This window comes from Triturus cristatus, chromosome 3_2, assembly GCF_964204655.1.
Source record: "Triturus cristatus chromosome 3_2, aTriCri1.1, whole genome shotgun sequence".
Classification (NCBI taxonomy): Eukaryota; Metazoa; Chordata; class Amphibia; order Caudata; family Salamandridae; genus Triturus; species Triturus cristatus.
In genome coordinates, this window is record NC_140584.1 from 527,236,575 (window position 1) to 527,251,317 (window position 14,743).

The following is a 14,743-nucleotide window of genomic DNA, read 5'->3' on the forward strand; positions in this document are numbered from 1 at the left end:
GGCGCGGGGGGATGGGATCCTTCCGTTGGATCAGCGGCTGGCGTCGATCGTGGTAATACATAAAGAGGGTAAACCCCGAGATAGGTGCGCCTCCTATCGGCCCATTTCACTCCTCAACGCTGAGCCGAAAATTCTGGCCAAACTCCTGGCTACCCGTTTGAGTAGGGTGCTTGGCGATTTGGTCCACCCGGATCAATCTGGCTTCATCCCGCACCGAAACACAGCATTAAACCTTAGGCGTCTTCATGGCGTCATCGCCAGGGCGGGCACGCTGCGTGAACCGGCTATTGTGGCATCTCTTGATGCCACGATGGCCTTTGACACGGTGGAGTGGGCATACTTATGGGCCGTGCTGTCCAAGTTTGGTTTCGGTCGCGGTTTTGTGAGTTGGGTTCGGTTGCTGTACGAGGGGCCACTAGCGAATGTTGTGGTGAATGGTCGGGCATCTACTCCGTTTCAGCTTGGTAGGGGTACTCGGCAGGGTTGCCCCCTGTCGCCTCTGTTGTTCGCCCTCGCCCTTGAACCGTTGGCTGCGTGGATACGTTGGCACCCGGATATACGGGGCCTTCGGTGGTCGCCTGATCACGAGGACCGTATTTCGCTTTATGCCGATGATATCCTACTGTATCTTGCCTCACCTAAGAAGTCACTTATAGTGGTCTGTGACGTACTCGCATCGTTCGGTAGGAACTCGGGGCTTGTGATTAATTGGGGCAAATCGTACTTGTACGTTCTTAGTGGCGAGGTCCCACCGATCCCTAGAACATGTTCGATACAGGTTGCCCAGCAGGGTTTCGTGTATTTGGGGATTTTTATATCCATGGATCCTGCTGTGCGCTATGAGAGGAATCTGCTCCCCCCCTTGGCGCGCTTGAGGCGAGATGTTGAAGGTTGGCGGAGGCTGCCGCTCTCCCTTGTTGGGCGTGCGGCCCTGTTCAAAATGATGTCTCTTCCCCGCTTCCTCTATGCCCTCCAGAACACCTTGGACTGGGTACCGGCCAAATACTTTCGGGAGGTCGAAGGCCTCCAACGGACGTTGCTGTGGGATGGGCGGCCGCGAATAGCTATTTCAAAGTTGACGCTCCCATGGTACGATGGGGGCATTGCGCTCCCAGACATCCGACGGTACTATTGGGCCACGCAGCTGAGCGCGATCAACCATGGGTTTTATGGCCCTGCCCTCAGCCCTGGGTATGCCCTGGATAGGTGGCTGCTTCGTGGCGGCAACTACTACAGGGCGTTGTATTCGCGGTCCTTAGACTCGTCCCTCACGGGGCCCACAGGTGTGGCGGTGCGTGTATGGAAGATGGCGACTGATTCGTTGGGCTGGAAGGATAGGCTTACCCTCGCTACCCCATTGTTTGAATCGGAGAGATTGGGAAGACTCTGGCATACGAAGGGCTTTGATAAGTGGGACCTGATAGGTATATCCAAGGTGGGAGATGTGCTGCATAAGGGGAGGGTGAAGTCCTTCGAGGAGTTGCAGACTGAGTATGAGCTAGGGCCCTCAGAGTATTTCAGGTATATCCAGCTGCGTCACGCCCTCCGATCAGTCCTCGTGGAGGGTGAGAAGGTGCCGGAGTCCTCTCCCCTTGAGGACCGAGTCCTTGATGGTCATATGCCCGAGAGCACGATCTCGCTCATATATAAGAAGTTGATTAACGTCCGGGCAGATATGCTTTTGGGGCTGAGAGAACAGTGGACTAGGGATGGCCTTGAGTTGGATAATGAGGACTGGCAGTCAGCGGTTTCTTCTCCTAAGGAGGTTGCGATCCCGTCGCGTCTGAGGCTGGTGCAGATTAAAATACTGCACCGGGTGTATGTGACGGGGCCAAGGCTGGTCCACATGGGATTCTCGGAGGACGGCCTGTGCAGAAGGGGATGTGGTATGGTGGGTACTTTCCTGCACATCATTTGGGAATGTGGTGTCATTGTGGAGTTCTGGAGGAGAGTCCATGCAGTTATGGGGGAGGTGACGGGCACTGCGGTACAGCCGGAGGCGCGGTGTTGCCTCCTGAACGTCTGGGGCCCACTGACCTCGATGAGGCGCAGACCCAATGGGTGACTCTGGGTAACATGGTAGCTAAAAGGGATATCGCGCGATTGTGGGGCTCCTCGGGACCCCGTACACTGACCGCGTGGAAGGAGAACATGGACTGGAGCATGTTTAGGGAGAAGACGGTCTACTGCTCTAGAGGTCGCCCCCGGAAGTGGCACGCCATCTGGGGACGGTGGAACCAATACAGGGGGGGAATATGTCTTGCCCCGGATCTGGAACCTCCCGAGGAACAGCTTTCCCCCTTTCCTACTTTCCAGCACAGTTTGGTGTTAGGAACCGTTTTGGGCCTCTGCTGTCCCCCTTCTTCCTCCGTACACAGTCTTGTAACTAGTAGATGAGTGGGGTCCGGCCTCCCCTGGGGGCTTTCGCCATGGGCTTTCAATGTTCTGCCTTGCTGGGGTTTGTTGTGAGTTTTTTCTGTGTTTATTTAAAATTGGACCTTTGCATTACTCTTTGAACTGTATTGGGGACACATCACTGTATCTAACTCTCAATGCTGCCGAACCTTCGGGCTGTCGGCTGAATAGCTGTGTCCTGAATTTTGAAATAAAGGTTTTCAAAAAAAAAAAAAAAAAAAAAAAGAAACGCAGGGTCGCACCATATTTACAAGAATGCGGTGCAGCCCTGCGTTTTCCCCAGTGCTGGCACTACACTTAGCAGTGTAGCGCCAATACAGGCACCCTTGCACTATAGTGCAAGGGTGTGTGCATGCAGGGGAATATTCTTTATGTACAGGAAGGTCCCCCTTCCTGCACATAAACAATCTTGAAATGCCGTTTTGTCACTTCTGCTTTTTCCATGTGTGCTGTACAAGGCAAGCCACATGGAAAAAGCAAAAACGAGGAGAAATAAAGGATTTCTCCTCGTTTTGCCAAGTTAAGACCTGGTTTTCCCTGGTCTTAATTTTGGCGCGGCCTCCTATTTATGCTGTCGTCATAAATAGGGGGTAGTGTCAAAATCACTGGGTGCGGTGAACCGCCCACTGCAACACCCACTGCCATCCCCTTTCACGCTAAGCATTGCGTGCCAGGGAGGCTTATTTAAAAGGCAACATTAAGCCATGTTATGTGGCTTAACGCTGCCTTGTAAATAAGGTAAAGCCTCTGACACCACGGTAACGTCGCAAAAAGTGTGTGTTTATTTTTTGGGGAATTACCATTTTAATGTTTGAAATTTAAATAATACAAATTGATTGGGGGTCCCCGGCTTCCAGTGGTGACTCAATGGGGGTCCTCAGTATTCAAAAGTTTGGGAACCACTGATCTAGGCAGAGCTGCATCTGCTTCTTTGGTCATGTCAGTAATTCCTTATTCAAGCCCTCAAGACAGTGCTTCTAGCTGCTTCTCTACACATTGGTGCAGCTGCTTCTCTCGTCCCGTTGGCAATTCCCACATTTGTTGTGCTCTAGGCAGTGCTGCAGATGTGTCTCAGTTCCCAGTGCTAATTCTTCATTCCTAGTCCTCTAGGAACTGCTACTAGCTGCTTTTCTGGTCTTGTCAGAAAATCATCCTTAATAGTTCTCTAGACAGTGCTGCTATCTGCTTTCTAATTCTTCTTGACAGTGCTGCTACCTGCTTCTCCGTTCTCATGATTAATTCCTGATTCTAAGTCCTCTAGACAGTGCTGCAGCTGTTTTTCTGGTCCCAGTGCAATTCCTCATTCTAAGTCCTCTCGGCAGTGCTGCAGCTGTGTCTCTGTTCTCAGTGGTAATTCCTCATTCTCTGTCCTCCAGACAGTGCTGCTTGCTGCTTCTCTGGTGTCATTGTTAATTCTCCCAATATAAGTCCTCCAGATAGTAGTGTTATCTGCTTGTCTGGCGACATCGATAACTCCACGATTCTAAGTCCTCTTGGCAGTGTTACAGCTGTGTCTCTGTTCCCAGTGGTAATTTCCTATTCTTAGTCCTCTAGGAAATGCTGCAGTTGGGTCTTTATTCCCAGTGATAATTCCTCATGTTTAGTCCTCTAGTCAGTGCTGCTACATGCTTCTCTGTTCCCAGTGGTAGCTCCTCATTCTTATTCCTCTAGACAGTGCTGAAGCTGCTTCTCTGGTCCCAGTGGTAACTCCTCATTCTAAGCCCCCCAGACAGTGCTACAGCTGCTTCTCTGGTCCCAGTAGTATTTCCTCATTCTTAGACCTCTAGGCAGTGCTGCAGCTGCTTCTCTGGTCCCAGTAGTATTTCCTCATTCTTAGTCCTCTAGACAGTGCTACAGCTGCTTCTCTGGTCCCAGTAGTATTTCCTCATTCTTAGTCCTCTAGGCAGTGCTGCTAGCTGTTTCTCTGGTCCCGTCAGTAAGTCATCATTCTAAGTCCTCTAGGCAGTGCTGTAGCTGTGTCTCTGCTCCCAGTGGTAATTTCTCATTTTTATTCCTCTAGACAGAGCTGCTAGCATTTTTTCTAGTCCCGTCAGTAACTCCCTCATTCTAAGTCCTCTAGACAGTGCTGCAGCTGTGTCTCTGTTCCCAGTAGTAATTCCTCATTCTTAGTCCTCCAAGCTGTGCTGCAGCTGCATCTGTTAGTAATTCCTCATTCTAAATCCTCTAGACGGTGCGGATAGCTGCTTCTATAGTCTCATTGGTAATTCCTTATTCTAAGTACTCTAGATACTGCTTCTAGTTGCTTCTCAGGTAATGTTGGTAATTCCTCATTCTAAGTCCTCCACACAGTGCTGCTACCTGCTTCTCTGGTATCATGGCTAATTCCTCATTCTAAGTTCTCTAGACAATACTGCACCTGGTCCTAGTGGTAATTCCATATTCTTAGTCCTCTAGGCAGTGCTGCAGCTGTGTCTCTGTTTGTTCATCCACTACACTCCAAACCAAAACACATACATAAAAGACATTGTCATGTAAAACACCTATAGCCTAACTATGACAAATGCAAGACCTATTGCACTGCAAATGCTTGTTTTTCTCTTGGTTACGTACATACCTGTCTTGGACAGCATTCGAATGCCCTAGAAAACGTTCAGAACATGGAATGGCATCTGAAGGAAACAAGCCTTGTGAGCACAGGAATTGAAAATTCACCAAGTACTACGATGATAAAAATTGGTTACATTGGCACACACGAAAATTCTAAGACAAGCAGGCAATTTTTCAGAGTGGGTTTAACCTTCCTGCCATACTGTTCATTAATATTTATGTCCTCGGAAACACAGACTGGTTACTGTCAACAAACTGAATGCAGCTAGATGCCCATTGTATTTCTACCTTTTACTTTTTCTCATTGTAGTTTGTTCCTTTTTAACCATTTGCCTTTGCTTCCATCTTGTGGATTTCCCAGGTATTGCTTACAAATATTGTAAAAAAAAAAAAAAATGGTTTTGCTAGACCATTGGAAGTATAAATATCTCAAATAAAATTCGGATACACTGTTTACTTTTATGTGAAACCATGAGTGGCACTGATGCAACTCCAAAGAGATATTGAGCGCCGATAAATACGTTAATCAAAGTGTAAGCATGTTTTCTGGGAAATAGATTTTTCTTCAATAATTGGGGACAGTCCCCAGGTTAAATAATGAATCACAAATATTCATTTAGAAATTGAATTTAGAAGAAAAACACTCTTGCTAATAACATTCTCAGACGAGTGTACAAGTGACATTTGAAAATGAATGGAAAAGTAAAGCTCAATATACAAACACCCTAAAAAGAAGTCTTGTAAATCTCAATTCCAAAAAGTCAGATTTTTTTTTTTTAAATTAGCAAGAAGCAAAACGAATCGATATTGAAGAAGTCACACAAGTCAAGCGATGTCTAGCAATCTTTTCACAAATCAACGAATAGCGCATTTCTGAAGGGAATGTTAAACTAGCCGTTTATCTATTAGAAAACTACTCAAAACATGTTTTAGCAATTTACAGCTGGAAAGATTCCCACTCTAAATTTCACACAATGTCAGGTCACTTGGATTCATCCTCAGCATCGATCACAACCTCAAGGTATACATTACCAAGAAACCCGAGACCCCATTTTACCAGTTCTCACTACCAAAAAAAATTAAAACCATTCCATCCATAAAATGACTTCAGAACTACCATTCTAGTCCCTCATAGTCTTGCATATGGATGGCCCTCGTGCCTTGAATCACACACCCTAGATTTCACACTCACCCCTTTAAGGGCACCCTAAATATTGCAGCACACCGCATTTTGGGGCATATTATCAAGACACGGCATTAAAATTATCGCCGCTTTAGTGGCAGAAAACTGCAGCTACAGCGGCGATAATGGGCTTGAGAATATGCCCTTGAGAATTCCCATAGAAGCCCATGTTCTGGTGTCAACATGGGCTTCTATTGGAATTCTCTGCGGCATATTATCAAGCCCATTATCGCCGCTTTAGCTGCAGTTTTCTGCCGCTAAAGCGGTGATAATTTTAACGCTGTGCTTGATAATATGCCCCTAAGTGCTTTACGAAATGGAAACCACTTCGCCCCCATGCTGAGGGAACCCAGCTGGTACCATCTTCAGTAGCAACTCTACATAGCAATGGCTCCAAGCAACGCCACCTATTTAAGGGACAAGCTCACCCCCTCATTTGAGTTTGGCACGCCCACATCAAGGACATCATACTCAGCATCGATCACAACCTCAAGGTATACATTACCAAGAAACCCGAGACCCCATTTTACCAGTTCTCACTACCAAAAAAAATTAAAACCATTCCATCCATAAAAGGACTTCAGAACTACCATTCTAGTCCCTCATAGTCTTGCATATGGATGGCCCTCGTGCCTTGAATCACACACCCTAGATTTCACACTCACCCCTTTAAGGGCACCCTACATATTGCAGCACACCGCATTTTGGGGCATATTATCAAGACATGGCGTTAAAATTATCGCCGCTTTAGTGGCAGAAAACTGCAGCTACAGAGGCAATAATGGGCTTGAGAATATGCCCTTGAGAATTCCCATAGAAGCCCATATTCTGGTGTCAACATGGGCTTCTATTGGAATTCTCTGCGGCATAATATCAAGCCCATTATCACCGCTTTAGCTGCAGTTTTCTGCCGCTAAAGCGGCGATAATTTTAACGCTGTGCTTGATATTATGCCCCTAAGTGCTTTACGAAATGGAAACCACTTCTCCCCCATGCTGAGGGAACCCAGCTGGTACCATCTTCAGTAGCAACTCTACATAGCAATGGCTCCAAGCAACGCCACCTATTCAGGGGACAAGCTCACCCCCTCATTTGAGTTTGGCACGCCCACATCAAGGACATCATCAGAATGGAGACAAAGAAATGCAAAAAAGATACACAACAGCAGACCTTGTTAGAATTGAAATGTATTACTGCCATATTACTGATATTATGTTAGCATTTATATAGCTATTTCATAATATATTCTTGCTGTATGCATACGCAACTAATAAGTGCAGATGTTACATTAGTTATGTTGACATCTGTGCCACCATTTTAGCTCTCGAAGACGCCATTTTGTATTATAATCGAAACTGCTACTTGATCAGTTATGAGAAATGGTCCTTGGTAAGTTTCGTTTTTCAAATGCTGAATCTTGCTCATTAACGCATGCCTTTTCTGTTACATAGAGACCTTCTTCCACCTGTCTAGTGGGAGGATAAGCCAGACGACCTTGTGCAGTAGATAGCTTGTGCCAGGCTGCGGTATCAAAACTTATGTTCTGCACCCCCAATGTATTACGACAGCTACCAGTGTTTTTCCAAAGTAGGCAGGTCTTTGTGGGCTCCGCAACATACATAATGTAACTCTATGCTTGTTAGAGTCAATCCCTCATCAGCAATCATAGGAGGCTGGTGAGATTAGACTCCACTGCAGTGTACTTTTTGAATAAACTAGTTTGCTTGTATTCTCTACTGCGTCATCTTGGAAGGCTAGAGGAGGTTGAGACTGACCCTGGTGGCCCTAGTTGGGTCACTTCCTTCAGTTGGCCCCCGAACATGGACTTCACCAGGTGGCCCATCCCTTCCGTAATCGGGCTGTGGGGTCGTGGTTGCGTCCAGTCGGATGGGCAGATCAGGGAACCGCATATGATAGAGCCTGGTTCTCGTGGCTGCCCCACCTGTCTGATCGGGTGGCTCCTAGTCTAGTGGTCATCCTGGCTGGGGTCCTGAAAAGGCAAAACACTTGGATCTGATCATTTGGTCCGAAGAGTCGGCAGTGGAGAATAATCTTGTTTGACTCGTGGGCACCAGGTGAGTTCATCTTGATTTTTGGTAAGAGCGGCACCTTCTTGATTAACTTGGTGGGTATGTGGACCCTTGTGATACAGAGCATTTTTTAACGTTCTGCCAGGCCACTTGTTGAATTTGGCTTATTCTTGAAAATGCCTGGGGCTAGAGCCTATCTTGTCTTGGTGCCGCCTGAGGACTGACTTGTCTTGGTGCAGCCGGAGGACTGACTTGTCTTGGCGCAGTCTGAGGACTGCTTTTGAGAGCTCTTTTGTTTGTGTGTGTTTTTATTGCGTGTGTGTGTGTGTTGATTGAGTGGATAGTGAATGTGTCTGATGCTAAGATGCCTTGTTGGAGTAAAGTGTGATGCTTGGGGTATGCTGTTGCTCTGCTGATGGCACTCCAGAAGGCACTCCGAGATTTGAGATGTATGTGAAGCACGGTATTGGCCCTATTATGTTTCATACATTATGGCACAAGTATATGAGGGACAATACTGAGCTTTAATTGCCACTGGATGGTACTTTGATGAACAAAAATTTAAACATTTACAAATTATTCGCTAGAAGAAATAGGCAGTCGATGTTTGATGCTTTGCAGGTATGGCAGAAGGAAGCTAAGCAAAGGCTTATACAAGCCAAGAAGGAGTCTAGGAAGAAGGCAATGCAAACAGTGGTTCAGAAACCTGTAGCTTATGACAGAGAACAAACCGAAAAGGGTATTGAGTGTGCAGATAGGAAGTTTTGATTACAATGTAATAAGTCTTATGTTGTTCGAGAGGATGATGATCCTTTTGTGGAGAATCTGTTGGAAACTCGTATCCCACCTCCCCATGCCCCTCAGAGAATATATATTGTGCTGTTCTTTCATCTCAGTTCTCCATTGCTCCTCCGCCTTCCTCTGGTCTTTCTGCAGACTCGACAGCTTCGGCTCCAGCCCTATCAGTCTCCCCTCCGGTTTCGCAATCTGCGAGTGTGGTGACTGCAGTCACCCTGCAGTGTCTGCTGTTTCCGCTCATGTTTCTCTTCCTTCTCTTACACCTACCACACAGCCATTGCTGAGACTGTCACCTGCGACTTTATCTCTTCCCCAGACATTTCATCCACAGTGTTGTGTAGTGTTGGAACACTGGGGCGAGGGTCGAATGGAGGCAATTGGGCGGCAGCACGGGAGCGAATGAAGCGGGTATTGATTTGATCTGATGTGGGTGAAGAGGAGAAAAAAATGGTTGCAAATCAGGCAGCACAATGGGCTCGGAGTCCGATTTATAGTGTGGAGGATATATGGAGTGTGATGAAAGATTTCGATCCGTTTGTACAACAGCATGTCCCTCAGCATTTGTTGGCTACATTGATTGGTTTGTGGGAACAGTGTATTGGAGGCGCAGCTCCTCAAGTTATTGATGACATTTGAGATTGTGTATATTCAGCTGGTATGGCCCCTGCAGAAGTTCTTGGTAGTGTTGGGATGCTACTCGGTTAGAAAGATTACATCACCGTACTCCGGCTAGTGTGTCCCAATTTCCTATTTTTCATCCTGAGATTCCAGAGAAGTGTAACGAAGAGAAGATGTGGTTCAACAACGGGTAGCGGCTCATTTTCAAGAATAGTGGGTCTATACCCCATGGAAGAGAAGTGAGGTGCTAGCTCTTAAGAGTCAGTTACTGGATCCTAGGAAAAACTCTACGGCGTGTTATAAAGAGTTAACAGAGGCCGCCTCCTAGTCATTTATGACCCTAGCAGTTATTGAGATGTTTTTCGGGCTATTGGTGCCAGTAAATATATGGAGGCAGGTGCATTACAGGATCAGTGGGTGGAATTGGGTGGCACATGGGATGAGATTAAGGCATGGGATAAGGAGCGAAAGCCCGGTGAAAACCCTAGACTGAGAGTCTGGCTTTGCCAAGTTGTATCATCACTTACATGCATTCTCTTATCCCACGAGACGAGTAGATTGGGATAAGCTGACAGCATGTCATCAAAAGAAAGAGGAGAGAGTGTCTGATTTTTTTTACTCGGTTTGAAGGAGTGTTCTTGGATTTCAATGGGCAGGATTTGTCAGCCGAAGGTGGTGTTCATTTGTTTGATAACAGGTTTGCCACAAATTTGCTTTCGGAGATTGCGGCTTGGTTGCAAGCTTTGGAGAGCACTTGGACTACCTCCTCCCCTTACGGTGATATTGAGTATGGCCCAGTACTATGAGCATCGAGAAAATGACGAAAAGGACAAGGTGGAAAAGAAAAGAAAGGATTTGAAAACGAGGGTGTTGCTGCAGCAGGATGCAAGAGGGTCCAGAAGGGGACGAGGCACTGGTCTGGCTCAGAGGTCGCAGGGTGCCGGTAGAGGTGGTACACCCATAGGGCGGAATCAGTGTGCGTATTGCAAAAAGGAGGGGCATTGGTGAAGCGAGTGTCCAGATTTGTTACAAAAAATGAGGATGAGGTACAAGCAGATGCATCCTCGGGGGGTCGTTCTGATCAGGACTATTTTGATGACCTCCGGGGAAGGCAGTACTATCATGATGATTATGATATGAATAAAGCTGCAGGATGTTCTATGGTTAGGACAACCAGGGACAGGGAAAGGGACCAGTCCAAATTCCTGTAGATCAGTGTGGTCCTTATGTCACAGCAGATTTGCATGGTTTGGCACAAATTTTATGGGTTCGCTGGTACTTGGGGCAGCCCTGTCTGGCCGTAATAATGTTTCGGTAGGTTTTTCAGGTGTACTGGTTGTGAGCACCATTTCCAAACCTCTTGCTTTGACTGTTGGTCCTTTTACTGTGGACTCCCCATTTTTGTTGACGGCGAATTGTGGGAAAAATTTATTAGGATTGGATTTGTTGAAAAAGCTACATGCTACCATTTATTTTTACCTGGATGGTGTTTACATGACCCTTGGACCTAATGTGGTTAGTGCAAAACAGTGTTTGGCAAAGGATGCGCCGCTCCCTGTTGAATTGAAGGATGTGCCGCCCTCATTGTGGGCCACAGGGGATACAGATGTGGGGTTGTTGCAAATACGATCAGTTTCTATAAAGGTGAAGGATAACGCTGTGCTCCCTCGTATTCCCCAGTACAAAATATCACAAGCTGGGGAACAGGCTTTGATGCAGATTATACAGGACCTTATCAAATTGGGGGTGGTTGAGGAGACAATAGCGAATGTATGCATCAGACCCATTCTCCCTATTCATAAAAAAGCACCTTTGGATTCCCCTGATGCACATCCTGATGTCTATCGATTTGTTATTGATATGCGGGAGATTAATAAAATAGCAGTCCCCAGTTCACGGTGGTTCCAGACATTACTGTTCTCTTGACAATGATGCCTTCCACAGCCAAATTCTTTTCTGTCATTCATTTGAAAAATGCTTTCTTTAGTGTTCCTATTCACCCAGACAGTAGGTATCTTTTTGGATTTGCTCTGGCTGGTAGCAGCTTCCAATTCTGTCGAACTCCTCAGGGGTATACTGAAAGTCAAAGTATTTGTAGCCAGGCTTTGAAAAGTCAATTGGACTCTCTCTCCCTGCAGGTAATGTATTATTGCAGTATGTGGATGACATTTTGATAGCCTTCGATACCAAAGAGGGTTGTCGGGATCCTACGGTTAAATTATTAAAGCGTTTGGCAAACAAAGGACATAAAGTGTCCCTTTCCAAATTCCAATTTTGTCAACAGCAGGTCACCTATTTAGGTCACCTGCTGTCGAAAGAGGGTCGGAGGCTGACACCTAAATGAGTTGAATCCATTGTTAAGATGCCTGTCCCTGTGACTTAGAGGGATGTGCGTGCTTTCATAGGCATCACCTCATATTGTCGACATTGGATACCCGCTTATTCTTTATTAATACAGCCCTTGCTTTGCCTAACAACTAAAGATGTGCATGAACCCTTGCCCTGGATGTATGAATGTCAGCATGCTTTTGAACAATTAAAAGTTGCGCTTTGCTCTGCACCTGTGCTTGGTACACCTGATTATAAGAAGCCTTTCTTGTTGTACATACACGAAGCGGCTGGATGTGCACTTTGTGTGTTAACACAAGCCTTTGGAGGTAAGCAGAGGCCATGTGCTTACCTGTCGCCGGAGCCCTCCCAAGGTTTTTAAGAGCCGCAGCAGCTGCAACGGTGTTTATTTGATAATCGGCAGGGCTCGTTCTTAATCATGATCTCACAGTAAAGGTACCCCATGCTGTAGATGTACTTTTGAACAAGACAAAGAGGCAGCACCTTACTAGTGCTCGTCTGACCGGCTGTGAATTGACTCTATTTGCACCTCATATTACTATCAAAAGATGTGCCATTCTGGACCCAGCCGCATTACTACCCCTCCCTTCGGAGAATGAAGACACAGATGTCCATGATTGTTTGTTTTATACTGAAGAAGAGACGAAGGGATGGGCAGACTTGACTGATGTTCCCTTATCTGATTCACAAGGGGAACCATATGTCAATGATTCGGGTTTCAAATGGTCAAATGGCACCACTACAGTGGCATATGCTATTACCACGCTGCGGACTGTAGTTGAGACATTGCGTAATCCTTACCAATCCACGCAAGCTGCAGAGCGAATAGCCCTTTTGCGAGCATGTGAATTGAGTGAAGGACTGACTGTCAATATTTACACTGACAGCCAGTATGCCTTCGAGGTGGCCCATAATTTTGGACGCCTCTGGGCAGAGAGAGGATTCTTGACTTCACATAGCACTAAGATTCAGAATGGTCCGTTGATAGAGAGGCTTTTGACAGCCTTGAACCTTCCTAAACGATTGGCAGTAGGGAAGTGTAGTGCTCATAAAGCAATTACTGATGATGTGGGGAGGGTAAATGCCTCTGCAGATCAGATAGCAAAAGAGAAAGCCAGGTCAAAAATTATGAAAAGGTTTGTGGCAGGACCTGCTAGATGGGTACCAGATGTGACTATGTTTGAAAATTCGCTAGAGTGTGGCTGGGAAATACAGAGTGAGGCAACAGTTGAGGAGTTGGCAGTGTGGCAGGAGAGTACAGGGTGTTTAGATGACGAAGGGTGCTGGACTGATAAATCCGAGAAGCAGAGATGGATGTTACCCAATGCATATGTATTTCCTGTAGTTACAATGGCATATGGTCCGTCTCATAAAAGCGCAAGGGGAATTTGTAGGTTATTGGAACCTGTGTGGCAAAATGAAAATATCCCAAAGGTTGCTGCCCATTTGGTGAAACACTCTATGATTTGTTTGAAGTACAATCCTGGAAAAGGTACCCCTACACCGTCTGGTAATTTTGCGCCACCTTCCCTATCTTTCGAGGTACTCCAGGTGGATTATATTGAGATACAACGAGTTAATAATTTGAAATATGTGCTAGTGGCTGTTTGTGCATTTAGTAAATGGATTGAGGCCTACCCAATGAAAGAAAACACAGCCATGCCAACGATGAAGGCTCTTATTAAGGAGTTTTTCCCGCGCTACAGTTTGCCCCGTTTGATTTGGAGTGACAAAGTAAGTCACTTTAGTGCAAAGGTAATCAAATTGGTGTGCGATGGTCTGCACATCAAGCAAAAATTTCATGTAGCAAATCATCCTCAGTCAGCAGGTTTAGGTGAGAAGTACAATGGTACTCTGGTACTCTCAAGCTAAAATTGCCAAAGATTAAGCACAGTACTGGGTTGCAATGGCCAGAGGCATTACCCCTTGCTCTATTGTCCACCAGAATGACAGCCCATTCTAGAACTGGATTATCACCGTATGAGGTAGACTTTGGCCATCCTGTGTGGGGCATCCCTAGAGCGAAAAAGTTTTCTGAAATTGATTACCCTCTGCTTGTCGATTATTTATATGATCTTACTTAAAGTTTACGTTCTATTCTTCAACAGATTCATAAAGCTTTGCCTCCAGCACCAGAGGGGCTCAGGCACACCATACAGCCTGGTGATTTCATTCTCATTAAGAATTTCCAGAGGCGAGACAGCTTGAAACCCAGATGGAAAGGACTATATTTGGTCGGCAGGAAGCATTGGATCCAAACCACTCATTGTCGGTGAGTGCCGCTCCCCCACCCCTATGATGGTTGGGTTTGTGAGGGGATAGGGGATCACAAGACGGAGAAGGTTCCACGGTTTGTTCCCTTTTCTGACGCCCAACTGACTTGGGCGCAGACGGAGAAAGAGAGTGAGGCAGTTCTGAAAGCGGCAGTTCCCCCAGATTAGGGCTACCCAGGCTTCTTCTTCATCTCGGTCTCCGACACCCCCTGAATTTCAGATTCTTCTTTGTGATGAGACAGTGCCTGGAGTAGTAAGGTTCAATTTGCGTCCTCGACGGAAGGGTAGTGCACCAAAAGAGAAGTGAGTATAGCAGGGATGGACTTTGTGGATAAGATTAGTGAAAATGCCCCTTGTTTCTGCTTTTTCCTATTAGACTAGGGATCAGAAGATTGGTGCACTGCCTGTGACACAGGGCAGGATAAGCTGAGGGTATTTTCCAAGGAGGAAGAGTGCCCTATCCTGAGAACAGTGAACATTTGCTGATGGGCTGCAACAGTGTGGCTCCA